The sequence below is a fragment of the Entelurus aequoreus genome, linkage group LG09 (genome assembly GCF_033978785.1).
Source record: "Entelurus aequoreus isolate RoL-2023_Sb linkage group LG09, RoL_Eaeq_v1.1, whole genome shotgun sequence".
Taxonomy (NCBI): Eukaryota; Metazoa; Chordata; class Actinopteri; order Syngnathiformes; family Syngnathidae; genus Entelurus; species Entelurus aequoreus.
In genome coordinates, this window is record NC_084739.1 from 56,221,177 (window position 1) to 56,233,541 (window position 12,365).

The window sequence follows — 12,365 nt, forward strand, 5'->3', positions numbered from 1 at the left end:
AAATAGGGAATGTAGATTTGACATTAAAAAAGTTGCAGCTCAGTCGCCAGAATTGTGCGCCAAAAATGACATTGGTACCGTTTTTCAATGTATAGTAATGACTGGAAAAGAAATGACCGTTGTTTTTTCTGTAAAAAAACAACAACTAACTATTCCAAGTATAATATCAATACATGTTAGATTAATATTTTTATATTAACACAAAAACATTTTTGGCATTATTGTAATTGTTTACAAACTAAGCATTTAAAAGCAAATAGTAGTTTGTTGCAGTATTGACTTTATTAAAAATGTTCTATGTAATAAAAATTATTAAGGAAATAATTTAAATATTTCTTTGATATTGTTACACCGCCATCCTGGGTTTTTTCTGATTAAAATTGTGTTTAAAAATGTAATCATTAAAAGATACTGAAAATTAGAAGTATCAGTGTCACTATTGGGTCGGCAACCCGCGGCTCTGGAGCCGTATGCGGCTCGTTAGCGCCGCCTTTGTAGCTCCCTGAAGCTTTTTCAAAAATGTGTGAAAATGGAAAAAGATGGGGGAAAAATAAATGTTTTGTTTTAATATGGTTTCTATAGGAGGACAAACATGACACAAACCTTCTTAATTGTTAGAAATCCCACTGTTTGTATTAAACATGCTTCACTGATGAGGATATTTGGCGAGCGTCGTTTTGTACTACTAATTTTTGCAGTCCTTGAACTCACCGCAGTGGGTTTACATGTACAACTTTCTCAGACTCTACCACAGAAAGACATGATTTATGCCACTCTTTCTTTGTCTCATTTTGTCCACCAAACTTTTTATGCTGTGCGTGAATGCACAATGGTGACTTTTTTTGATGTTATTGACTTGAGTGGAGTGCTAATCAGGCATATTTGGTCAGTGCATGACTGCAAGCTAATCGATGCTAACATGCTATTTAGGCTAGCTGTGTGTACATATTGCATCATTATGCCACCATTGAGCTCATTTCCTTTACTTATGTCATCTGTGTATTTAATTTATATTTGCATGTCTCATGACACATTATCTGTATGTAATATTGGCTGCATTTCTCATAGTTGTTTGTGTGCAGTTATAGATCACATCAAACATTACCCAGCTTGCAAAGATTGTAATAAATCAATTAGAAGAAGACAGCCTGACGTTTCCTTTAACTTGGACACACACATCTATAGCTTTGGCCATTCTCAGCCAATAATTTCAAGGAGTTATCTCACCTTCTGAAAAGCCTCCATTGTACTAATGTTTTATATTGTTGTAAAAATATGTAGAATAAATATTACAATTTCAATATTTCTGTCAGCGAAGATTTATGTCATTTTGATAGTAGGCTAATATAGCTAATATAGACACTTACATTATGTGTTGCCTTCAGTATAACACTTATATCCATCCATCCATCCATCTTCAACCGCTTATCCAGAATCGGGTAGCGGGGACAACAGCTCCAGCAAAGACCCCCAGACTTCCCTCTCCAGAGCAACATTTGCGACTTCCTCCTGGGGAATCCCGAAGTGTTCCCAGGCCAGAGAGGAGATATAATCCCCCCATCTGGTCCTTGGCCTGCCGCGGGGTCTCCTCCCAGTGAGACGTGCAACGAGGACCTCCCTAGGGAGACGCTTGTGAGGCATCCGCACGAGATGCCCGAACCACCTAAGCTGGCTCCTTTCCAAGCGAAGGAGCAGCGGCTCTACTCCGAGTCTCTCTCGGGTGACTGCACTTCTCGCCCTATCTCTAAGGGAGGTGCCAGCCACCCTTCTGAGGAAACTCATTTCGGCCGCTTGTATTCGCGATCTTATTCTTTCGGTCATTACCCACACTTCATGACCATAGGTGAGAGTAGGAATGTAGATAGCTCGGTAGACCGAGAGCTTTGCCTTCTGGCTCAGCTCTCGTTTCGTCACAACAGTGCGGCAGAGAGACTGCAATACTGCCCCAGCTGCTCCGATTCTCCGGCTGATTTCCTTCTCCATCTTTCCCTCACTCGTGAACAAGACCCCGAGATACTTAAACTCCTCCACCTGGGACAGAGTCTCGTCCCCTACCCGGACTGTACAAACCATCGGTTTCCTGCTGAGAACCATGGCCTCAGATTTGGAGATGCTGATCCTCATTCCAGCCGCTGAACACTCAGCTGCGAACCGATCCAGTGAGAGCTGAAGGTCACGAACCGAAGGTGCCATCAGGACCACATCATCTGCAAACAGCAGTGATGCAACCCTTAGCTCCCCGAGACGTATACCCTCTCCGCCATGGCCACGACTCCGCCTAGAAATCCTGTCCATGAAAATCACAAACAGGGTAGGTGACAGAGCGCAGCCCTGGCGGAGACCAACCCCCACTGGAAACGGATCCGACTTATATCCAAGCACCCGGACACAACTCTCGCTTTGGTTGTACAGAGATTGGATGGCCCTCAGCAGGGTTCCCCTCACTCCGTACTCCCTCAGCACCTCCCACAAGATCTCCCGGAGGACCCGGTCATACGCCTTCTCCAAATCCACAGAGCACATGTAGACTGGATAGGCATACTCCCAGGCCTTCTCCAGGACTCCCGCAAGAGTAAAGAGTTGGTCAGTTGTTCCACGACCAGGACGGAATCCACATTGCTCCTCTTGAATCTGAGGTTCGACCATTGGCCAGTACCTTGGCGTAAACTTTCCCAGGGAGGCTGAGTAGTGTGATGCCCCTGTAATTAGCACACACCCTCTGGTCCCCCTTTTTGAAAAGGGGAACCACCACCCCAGTCTGCCACTCCCTCGGCACTGTCCCAGACTTCCACGCAATGTTGAAAAGGCGTATCAACCAAGACAGCCCATCAACACCCAGAGCCTTCAGCATTTCTGGACGGATCTCGTCACCCCCCGGAGCTTTGCCACTGTGGAGTTGTCTAACTACCTCAGTGACTTCACTCCGAGAGATCGACGTCGATCCCCCATCATCCTCAGGCCCTGCTCCTATCAGGGAGGGTGTATCTGATGTATTTGGGTTCAGGAGTTCCTCAAAGTGCTTTTTCCAACGCCCTACGACTTCCTCACTTGAAGTCAGCAAAGTCCCATCCTTGCCGTACACAGCTTGGATGGTTCCCTGCTTCCCCCTCCTGAGGTGCCGTATGGTCTTCCAGAACAGCTTTGGTGCCGCCCGATAGTCCTTCTCCATGGATTCCCCGAACTGCTCCCACACCCTCTGCTTAGCCTCGTCCACAGCCACGGCCGCTGCCCTTCGGGCCCGTCGGTACCTTGCAACTGTCTCCGGAGTCCCCTGGGATAACATACCCCGGTAGGACTCCTTCTTCAGTCGGACGGCTTCCCTGACCACCACTGTCCACCAGGGTGTTCGAGGGTTACCGCCCCTTGAGGCACCTAAGACCTTCTGGCCACAGCTCTCAGCTGCGGCTTTAGCAATAGAGGCTTTGAACATTGCCCATTCCTGTTCAATGTCCCCAACCGCCACAGGGATGGCAGAGAAGTCCTGCCGGAGGTGGGAGTTAAAGTCCTTCCAGACAGAGGACTCCTCCAAACGTTCCCAGTTCACCCGCACTACACGTTTGGGTTTGCCAGGTCTGTCCAGAGGTCTCCCCCGCCATCTAACCCAACTCACCACCAGATGGTGATCAGTTGACAGTTCCGCCCCTCTCTTTACCCGAGTGTCCAAAACATACGGCCTCAGATCAGCTGATACGATTACAAAATCGATCATTGATCTTTGGCCTAGGGTGCTCTGGTACCAGGTACACCTATGAGCATCCTTATGCTTTAACATGGTGTTTGTTATCGCAAGTCCGTGACTAGCACAGAAGTCCAATAACAATCCACCACTCAGGTTCAGATCAGGGAGACCATTCCTCCCAATCACGCCAGTCCAAGTATCACTGTCATTGCCCACGTGCGCGTTGAAGTCCCCTAGCAAGACTATGGAATCCCCTGCTGGCGCCCCATACAGGACCCCATGCAAGTTATCCAAGAAGGCCAAATACTCTGAACTCTTGTTTGGTGCGTACGCACAAACAACAGTCAGAGTTTTCCCCCCTCCAACCCTAAGGCGAAGGGAGGCGACCCTCTTGTCCACCGGGGTGAACTCCAACGTACAGGCACTCAGCCGGGGACTCGTGAGTATCCCCACACCCGCCTGTGCCCTCACACCCTGAGCAACTCCAGAAGTGAACAAGGTCCATCCCTTGTCCAGGAGTGTGGTTTCAGAGCCCTTGCTATGCGTAGAGGTAAGCCCCACCAGATCCAACCGGTAGCGCTCCACCTCCCGCACCAGCTCAGGCTCCTTCCCCACCAGCGTAGAGACGTTCCACGTCCCGAAAGTCAGCCTCTGCTGCCCCGAATTGGTCCGTCTAGAGCCTCCACTTTCACTGCCATCCACTTGGCAGCGCACCCGACCCCACTGGTTCCGACCGCGGGTGGTGGGCCCACGTGGCGGAGAAGATGGTGTGTCCACGTAGCTTCTTCGGGCTTTGCCCGGCCGGGCTCCGTGGCTAGCCCGGCCACCAGGCGCTCGCTGACGAGCCCTACCTCCGGGCCTAGCTCCGGAGGAGGGCCCCGGGCTTCCTCCGGGCCGGGTAACGCATCCTCTTTTATTTTGTTTCATGGGGGGTATCGTAACCCTGATGGGGGGGGCATTCGGGTGCTACACCTTGCCCAAGGGTGACCCGGAACTATGTAAGGCAGGGGCGTTCAACTCCCTGAGGCTTAATACAAGCCCACATACCCTTTAACACTTATATAAGGCTTTTAATTGTTGTGGCTCCAGACAGATTTGTTTTTTGTATTTTTGGTTCAACACATACCAATGGTATGACCGACCCTGTGTATATACTTGGTATTTGATCAATATCCAAATTTGTGGTATCTCCTCAAACTAATGTGAAGTATCGAAACAACAGACGAATAAGTGTTTATTTCATTTTAACAGAAGTGTAGAAAGAACCATGTTTCAACAGAAAGTAACCCGATATTAAGAGTAAATTAACAAGTAGATTAGTATTAGTTTTGAGAAAATATATACCTGGAAATTAAGCAATATGTTACCACATACTGCACATCAGCAGCCAAATCGGGAGCCTTTGTAACCTGTTTTTAAATGCTTGTATCATCATTTATATGCCAAATAAAATGTTGTGACATATATGGTTGTCACAAGAGGCTGTAATACAATTTGTAAAATAGGTTTTATGCCATTTCGCCCATCCTTAGTTTGCGCCACGGAAAACGTTGTCGCTACTCAAGTTTCCCTAAAAACACCCACAATAAAACAACTAAGAGCTGCTGTTTACTGACATAATTGTCATGTTTACTGCAGCTATTGAAGAGAGAAAGACTTAAACGAGTAGGCGAAGATTTTACATTTTTACTGTTTAAAAAAATAGACATGTTCACTAGTTATGTTTCAATTAAAATTGTAATATAGTAATACTAATAAATTAGTCATTTTTTAAATTAAAGGTCTTTTTTTTAAGTTGAATTACATGACAGTCTGGTGAGATGTATGAAGTATTTTATTAGGGTGATGCTGCTTAACTCTGTCAAAACTAAATAAATGCGTGTACTGAGTTGTCAGCTTTACAGAAAATGTGTTCCTGATTTTTATGCACAACAACATTGATTTATCTCTTTAATAAAATGATTAAAAAGAAGATGTAATGGAGGCCAGCCAGTATGGCTGTGCAAGAGTATGTTGGTAAACCCCACTCCTTTTAAGAGTTGGAGCTGTCACGCCAAATTTCTTCCCCCTACAAAAACCTTCCCCCACCCCATTTACTTCCAGGGTCATTTCCTCTTACGTCATTTCCTCTTATGATAGCACTTCGGCTTTGACTGCCCGTCGCTGGAAGGATACTTGTTTTTTAATTTATTTGTTATTTTTTATAATATAGCGTTAACAAAACGTCTGTATTAATCGGACAAGTATTAATTGGACAAATTAACTTGATGATATTCCTGACTGCACATTTGACTCATCGACATATACGGGAATGAATAACAGTGTACAATAAGTTAATTCATTATCAATCAACATTATCAAACTTTATTAAAACTAAATTTATTTGTTAAATTCAGTTTGTTTTAGTTCTCTGTGTAAGTGAACTAAATTAAAATGACATTTATGTGAACTTACATTTTTTTAGTTTCATTCGTTGTTTTTACGTCAGCACTCATGTTTCCCATAAATCGTGTTACTTTGGGAATGCATATGTGAACAAATACTCATTGCACATTTGACTACCGTACAGGACGGAGAATTAAACGATTTTTGATTCGTTTTCCTACTTCAGGGTTCATTTCGATCGTTGTCAATGACGTAAGAGGAAATGACGTAAGTAAGAGGAAATGACGTAAGAAGAAATGACCCCGGAAGTAAATAAAGGGGGGAGAGGTTTTTGTAAGGGGAAGAAATTTGGTGTGACAGAGCCACATACTGAGTTGGCATCATTCAGAGGACTCAGGTTTGATGCCAGTCAGTTTACACTTACTAGTATTGTCTCTTTCTTTATGCAATTTAATCCTTTGACTTTAATGGGTTGTGTTAACTGAAATAACTACATACATTAAAATGTCCTGCTGTTACTTTGATAATAATAAAAAGGATAATCATTCATGAATAATTTTCGCCATGTGTGCTCTTTTTTGTAACTTTAGCACAAGGGTGCCCAAACGTTTTTCCCCCAAGGGCCAAAGTGAAAATGTGCCAATGGGCCGCGGGACAAACAGCGGTTTTTACCACAAGTGAGGAATTTAGCTTCATGCTGGCAATAATTCATTGTAAAGTAGTAGAGACTGTCACACAGTTGTGTGCCTAATTGAGTTAACATTAAACCCTGCATATTTTTTTGTACTTTTTTAACCTCAAAACATTCAAAAAGGTCATTTTCTGCAGATTTCCATCCGATAGCTTTTAAACTTTATCGACACAGATTAGGATGCAAAATTTCAAAGCATTGAGGTTTTCATTACAGGACGTGGACGAAGCACGTGACCATGAATTGATTAACGTGGACCCTGACTTAAACAAGTTGAAAAACTTATTCGGGTGTTACCATTTAGTGGTCAATTGTACGGAATATGTACTGTACTGTGCAATCTACAAATAAAAGTTTCAATCAATCAATCAATCAAAGCATGGCACCCAAAATTATCCTCCTCTATAGATCCTGAAAGAGTCACAACTTTAACGTAGAGCAGGGGTTTATAATTCAAATGCAAAAAAAATACAGATTTTACTGTAAAAAACAAAAACAAACTGGCAGCTCAATCGCCAGAATTTCACCGTAAAATAGACCGTGGTTTTTACACTAAATATACTGTAAACGGAAAAGCATTACCACTGTTGTTTGATGTTGAAATTCTGGTGACTGAGCTGCCAGTTTTTACCGTAACATCTACTGCCATTTTATTACAGTGAATTACTGTATATTGAAAAAAAAATACCTTTGTTATTTTCAAGGTAATATTTTGGCGACTCCGCTGCCGTTTTTTGGGGTTTTTTACAGAAAAATCAACGGTAATTTCTTTTACAGTCCATTACTATATATTGAAAAACAGTACCACTGTTATTTTTGGCGCCAAATTCTGGTGACTGAGCTGCAACTTTTTTTAATGTCAAATCTACATTCCCTATTTTTACAGTGCATTACTCTAAAGCAGGGGTCGGGAACCTTTTTACCTAAACCTAAACCTACTCAGTGGCCTAGTGGTTAGAGTGTCCGCCCTGAGATCGGTAGGTTGCGAGTTCAAACCCTGGCCGAGTCATACCAAAGACTATAAAAATGGGACCCATTACCTCCCTGCTTGGCAGTCAGCATCAAGGGTTGGAATTGGGGGTTAAATCACCAAAAATGATTCCCGGGCGTGGCACTGCTCCTGCCCGCTGCTCCCCTCACCTCCCAGGGGGTGATCAAGGGTGATGGGTCAAATGCAGAGAATAATTTCGCCACACCTAGTGTGTGTGTGACAATCATTGGTACTTTAACTTTTAACTCTTTGACTCAGAGAGCCAGGAGAGCCAAATATTGTAAAATCTATTTCCTTGAGAGCCATATAAAAAATGTTAACACTGAATACAACTAAATGCGTGCATTTTTAAGTAAGACCAACATTTTTACAGTATAATAAGTATCTTAATATTTTTAATAACATTGTTATTCTGAAGCTAACCAATAACAAATAAAATACTTCTTACCGTTAATGCGACTTCTTCAACAGGTGCGGTAGAAAACGGATGGTCTCCTGCTGGCCCCACTATAGCCTGGACTCTCACTAATATGTTAGATCTACTATGGACTGGACTTTCACCCACATATGCGGTCCTCTCCAAGGTTTCTCATAGTCATTGACATGGACGTCCCATTGGGGTTGTGAGTTTTTCCTTGCCCTTATGTGGGCTCTGTACCACGGATGTCGTTGTGGCTTGTGCAGCCCTTTGAGACACTTGTGATTTAGGGCTGTATAAATAAACATTGATTGATTGATTGATGGATTAAAATGCATGAGAATGTTTTATATTTTGAACGTTACTTTTAATACTGTGATTACCAGCGGAATTATTCATTTCTTATCGTGTTAAGCAATGTCAGCTAAGATTTATCTGAGAGCCAGATGCAGTCATCAAAAGAGCCACATCTGGCTCCAGAGCCATAGGTTTCCGACCCCTGCTCTAATGGAAAACATGGTACCACAGGATCATTTTACGATACATTTCAATTTTGATATCTTACTATGTACTAGACTCTCACTATTATGTTAGATCCACTATGGACTGGACTTTCACAATATTATGCTAGACCCACTCGACGTCCATTGCATCCGGTCTCCCCTAGAGGGGGGAAGGGGAGGGTCACCCACATCTGCGGTCCTCTCCAAGGTTTCTCATTGTCATTCACATTGACATCCCACTGGGTTGTGAGTTTTTCCTTGCCCTTATGTGGGCTCTGAACCGAGGATGTCGTTGTGGCTTGTGCAGCCCTTTGAGACACGTGTGATTCAGGGCTATATAAATAAACATTGATTGACATTGATTGATTGGTTTTCGGCGACTGAGCTGCCAGGTTCCTACAGTAAAATCTACTGATTTTTTTTACAATGTAGCCTTGCGGATATGCCATCAATGATTGTGCAGCTTGAAAGCGGTCGGTATGAATATGTAATACATTTGGCGGGCCAAACAAAACGACACAACAGGCCAAGTTTGGCCGGCGGGCCCTAATTTGGGCACCCCTAATTAATCACCTGTCCCTTAAACTGTCTCTCCACGTTTCTGGCACACTATAGCATCAAGTAAAATGACTCTTGTCCTTTCCAGGCGGTTAATTATAAATAGATTAGTATTTTTCATACCTGCCATTGTACTCCCTATTGACTCATTTCACTTGATAACACCTTTTCTAGCATTCCACACTACAAAATAATAAAGCATGTAGGATTCTGCCGATATCGTATCTGTTCAATTTTGATATCGGCTCGTACTCAAGGCTCCCATGTGGATATCAAACATGAATCAGTTGTATCAGGACACCCTTAGTTCTTATTGTTATATTGCATATTGTTTTCACCTAAGGCGACGTACTTTTCCGTGTCTCAGGCGGTCAAATGAATTTTGTTAAGACATGGTATTAAAAATAAAATGAAATATATTTAACTTGGGCCAAACACTTTAGGCCAGGGGTGTCCAAACTTTTCCCGCTGAGGGCCAAACACTGAAATATCAAAGCAAGCGGGGGCTATTTTGATATTTTTTATTTTAAAAACCAATACAATATATGTATAAAAAATATACATTTAGGCCGCCACTCAGGCTTGATCCTGGGGACCCCAAAGGGTTTAGGTAAAAAAAATATTTAAAATGTGTCATTATTTAGTATTGTTATTATTATCCAAGGTTTAAATCTCCAGATCAACATTAGGTCTATCTGTCAATATAAAGTTGTTGTTTTTTAAAGATTTACGCTGTATGCTCTTTTTGTCAAAGAAAACCCTGTTTTTTTATGGAAAAAACACAAAATATGCAATATTTTCCCCCAATAATATTTTAAAGTGGAATATTTGAGATTATATAATAATTGGCGCTCATAGCATAACTCATAACACCATTGATTCATTATTATTTTTTGAGCAATGACACTTAAAAAAATAAATTAAGAAAAGTCAAACTAATATTATTGGGGATCCAAAAGGGTCCTGCTCAGTAAAGTATTAAAAAATAAATCATACATTTTTTTTTTTTACTTTTATCACAATAGTCTCAAGATCAACTTCAGATCCATCCGTCAATTATAACTTTTATTGTTGTTTATGTTTTTTGTTTGTTCGTTTTAGGCCCTTGTTTTAAAAAAACAGCTCAGTTTTTTATATGGCAAACACAAAATATGCAACATTTTCCCCCAAAAATGTCTCAAAGTGCAATATTTAATGTGACGTAATTGGAGCCTTGAATAGGTCAATAATTCATAATGACATTGATTTTGGTTCATTATTATTTTTTAAAGAAAGAAACATTTTATTGTGACATTTCACCTGTTTGCTCTTTTATACCACTTTTCATGTTTTTAATTTTTTTTAATCGTATTTTTAGAATGTGCCACGGGGCCGTTAAAATGTTACCTGCGGGCCGCAAATGGCCCCCGGGTCGCACTTTGGACACCCCTGCTTTAGGCAAAGCAAATCTCAGGCACAATCTTTGTGTAGGAGTACACCGAGGGTATGACATTTAACAGCATGTATGAAAAACATTATGGAATTGTTCAACTAACACAGCTATTATTGTTATTATTGTAACACACCATTCAATAATTGCTTACCTTTTACCAATCCTCTCCAACTGGCAACCTCTCCTTTGTGCGCCATCATAATCCTGCAGTCTCACACGGAGAGGAGACTTCCACACGTACTCTCGCCCTCTTTCACACGCACGTCTGCTCACAGATTGTTACTTTGCTGGAAACTAAGTGTGCAGACATCAGGGTGGGCTTCAGAGAGGTAGTGGGAGGCGACCAACCCCTCTGCTCCACTGGCATGATAATATTCAAGGAACTTTATTGTCATAGCAAAAATGTAGTCTCCGAGGTCCCAGATTCACCCGATGATTACCAAAAGACATAATCAATTTGATAGGACACAATTATAGTAGGTTACACATAGAGAAGAATGATTAGAACAATAGAATGGATTGTGATCCTGTAGTGCAAATGACAGCAAGCCAAACCAAATAAAAGCCCAGCTGAAGACACTTGGTGCACGTATGCAAGTTAAGAGTTCCTCGTCCAGGGATCGGTAGATTGGGATCCATTGCTACAGAGATACAGATTTCAGCAGTCTAACAGGTTCTGGAAAAAAAGCTGTTCCTCAGTCTAGTGGTCCTGAGGGGAGGGGGCCAAAGAAAGAGTGAGGAACCCCGGGTGATGCATAAAAGCTCTCTTTCTGCATCTGCGGATGAAGACAAGATGGTGGTAGGCTGCTCCTCACCATCTTCTTTTTTTTCAAATTTAAGATTTATTTAGGATTCTCCATTTTACAACACATGTACAGTAGTATACATTGAAATTTTGGCAATGCAAATGCTCACAAGACACCACAAACAACAGGGGGAAGGAGACAACAAGAAGACACGTTTCAATAAGACTAAACTTAACAGGAGAAAAAAAAGCATATACAGTCGTGGTCAAAAGTTGACATACACTTGTAAAGAACATAATGTCATGGCTGTCTTAAGTTTCCAATAATTTGTACTACTCTTGTTTTTTGTGATAGAGGGATTGGAGCACATACTTGTTTGTTCTTTTATGAATTTATTATGGGTCTACTGAAAATGTGACCAAATCTGCTGGGTCAAAAGTATACATACAGCAATGTTAATATTTGGTTATATGTCCTTTGGCAAGTTTCACTGCAATAAGCAATTTTGGTAGCCATCCACAAGCTTCTGGTTGAATTTTTGGCCACTCCTCTTGACAAAATTGGTGCAGTTCAGCTAAATTTGTTGGTTTTCTGACATGGACTTGTTTCTTCAGCATTGTCCACATGTTTAAAGGCCTACTGAAATGAATTGTTTTTATTTAAACGGGGATAGCAGATCCATTCTATGTGTCATACTTGATCATTTCGCGATATTGCCATATTTTTGCTGAAAAGATTTAGTAGAGAACAACGACGATAAAGGTCGCAACTTTTGGTCGCTGATAAAATAAACCTTGCCTATACCGGAAGTAGCGTGACGTCACCGGAGGAAGGACTCCTCACATTTTCCCATTGTTTACACCAGCAGCGAGAGAGATTCGGACCGAGAAAGCGACGATTACCCTATTAATTTGAGCGAGGATGAAAGATTTGTGGATGAGGAAAGTGAGAGTGAAGGACTA

At 42.1% G+C, this 12,365-nt stretch overlaps 1 protein-coding gene across 2 annotated transcripts in view; it reads right to left on the reverse strand.

The window, feature by feature from the left end:
• rasgrp3 (RAS guanyl releasing protein 3 (calcium and DAG-regulated)) overlaps window positions 1-10,936 on the reverse strand; it is an 83,373-nt gene extending 72,437 nt beyond the window's left edge. The window contains exon 1 of one of the 2 annotated variants that reach the window (XM_062058973.1): window positions 10,809-10,936. The gene's annotated coding sequence lies outside the window, so the exon portion shown is untranslated. Of the gene's footprint in view, window positions 1-1,367; window positions 1,631-10,808 lie in introns of those variants that run through there. The other variant, XM_062058974.1, reaches the window with a different exon arrangement.
• Between the last annotated feature and the right edge of the window lie 1,429 nt (window positions 10,937-12,365).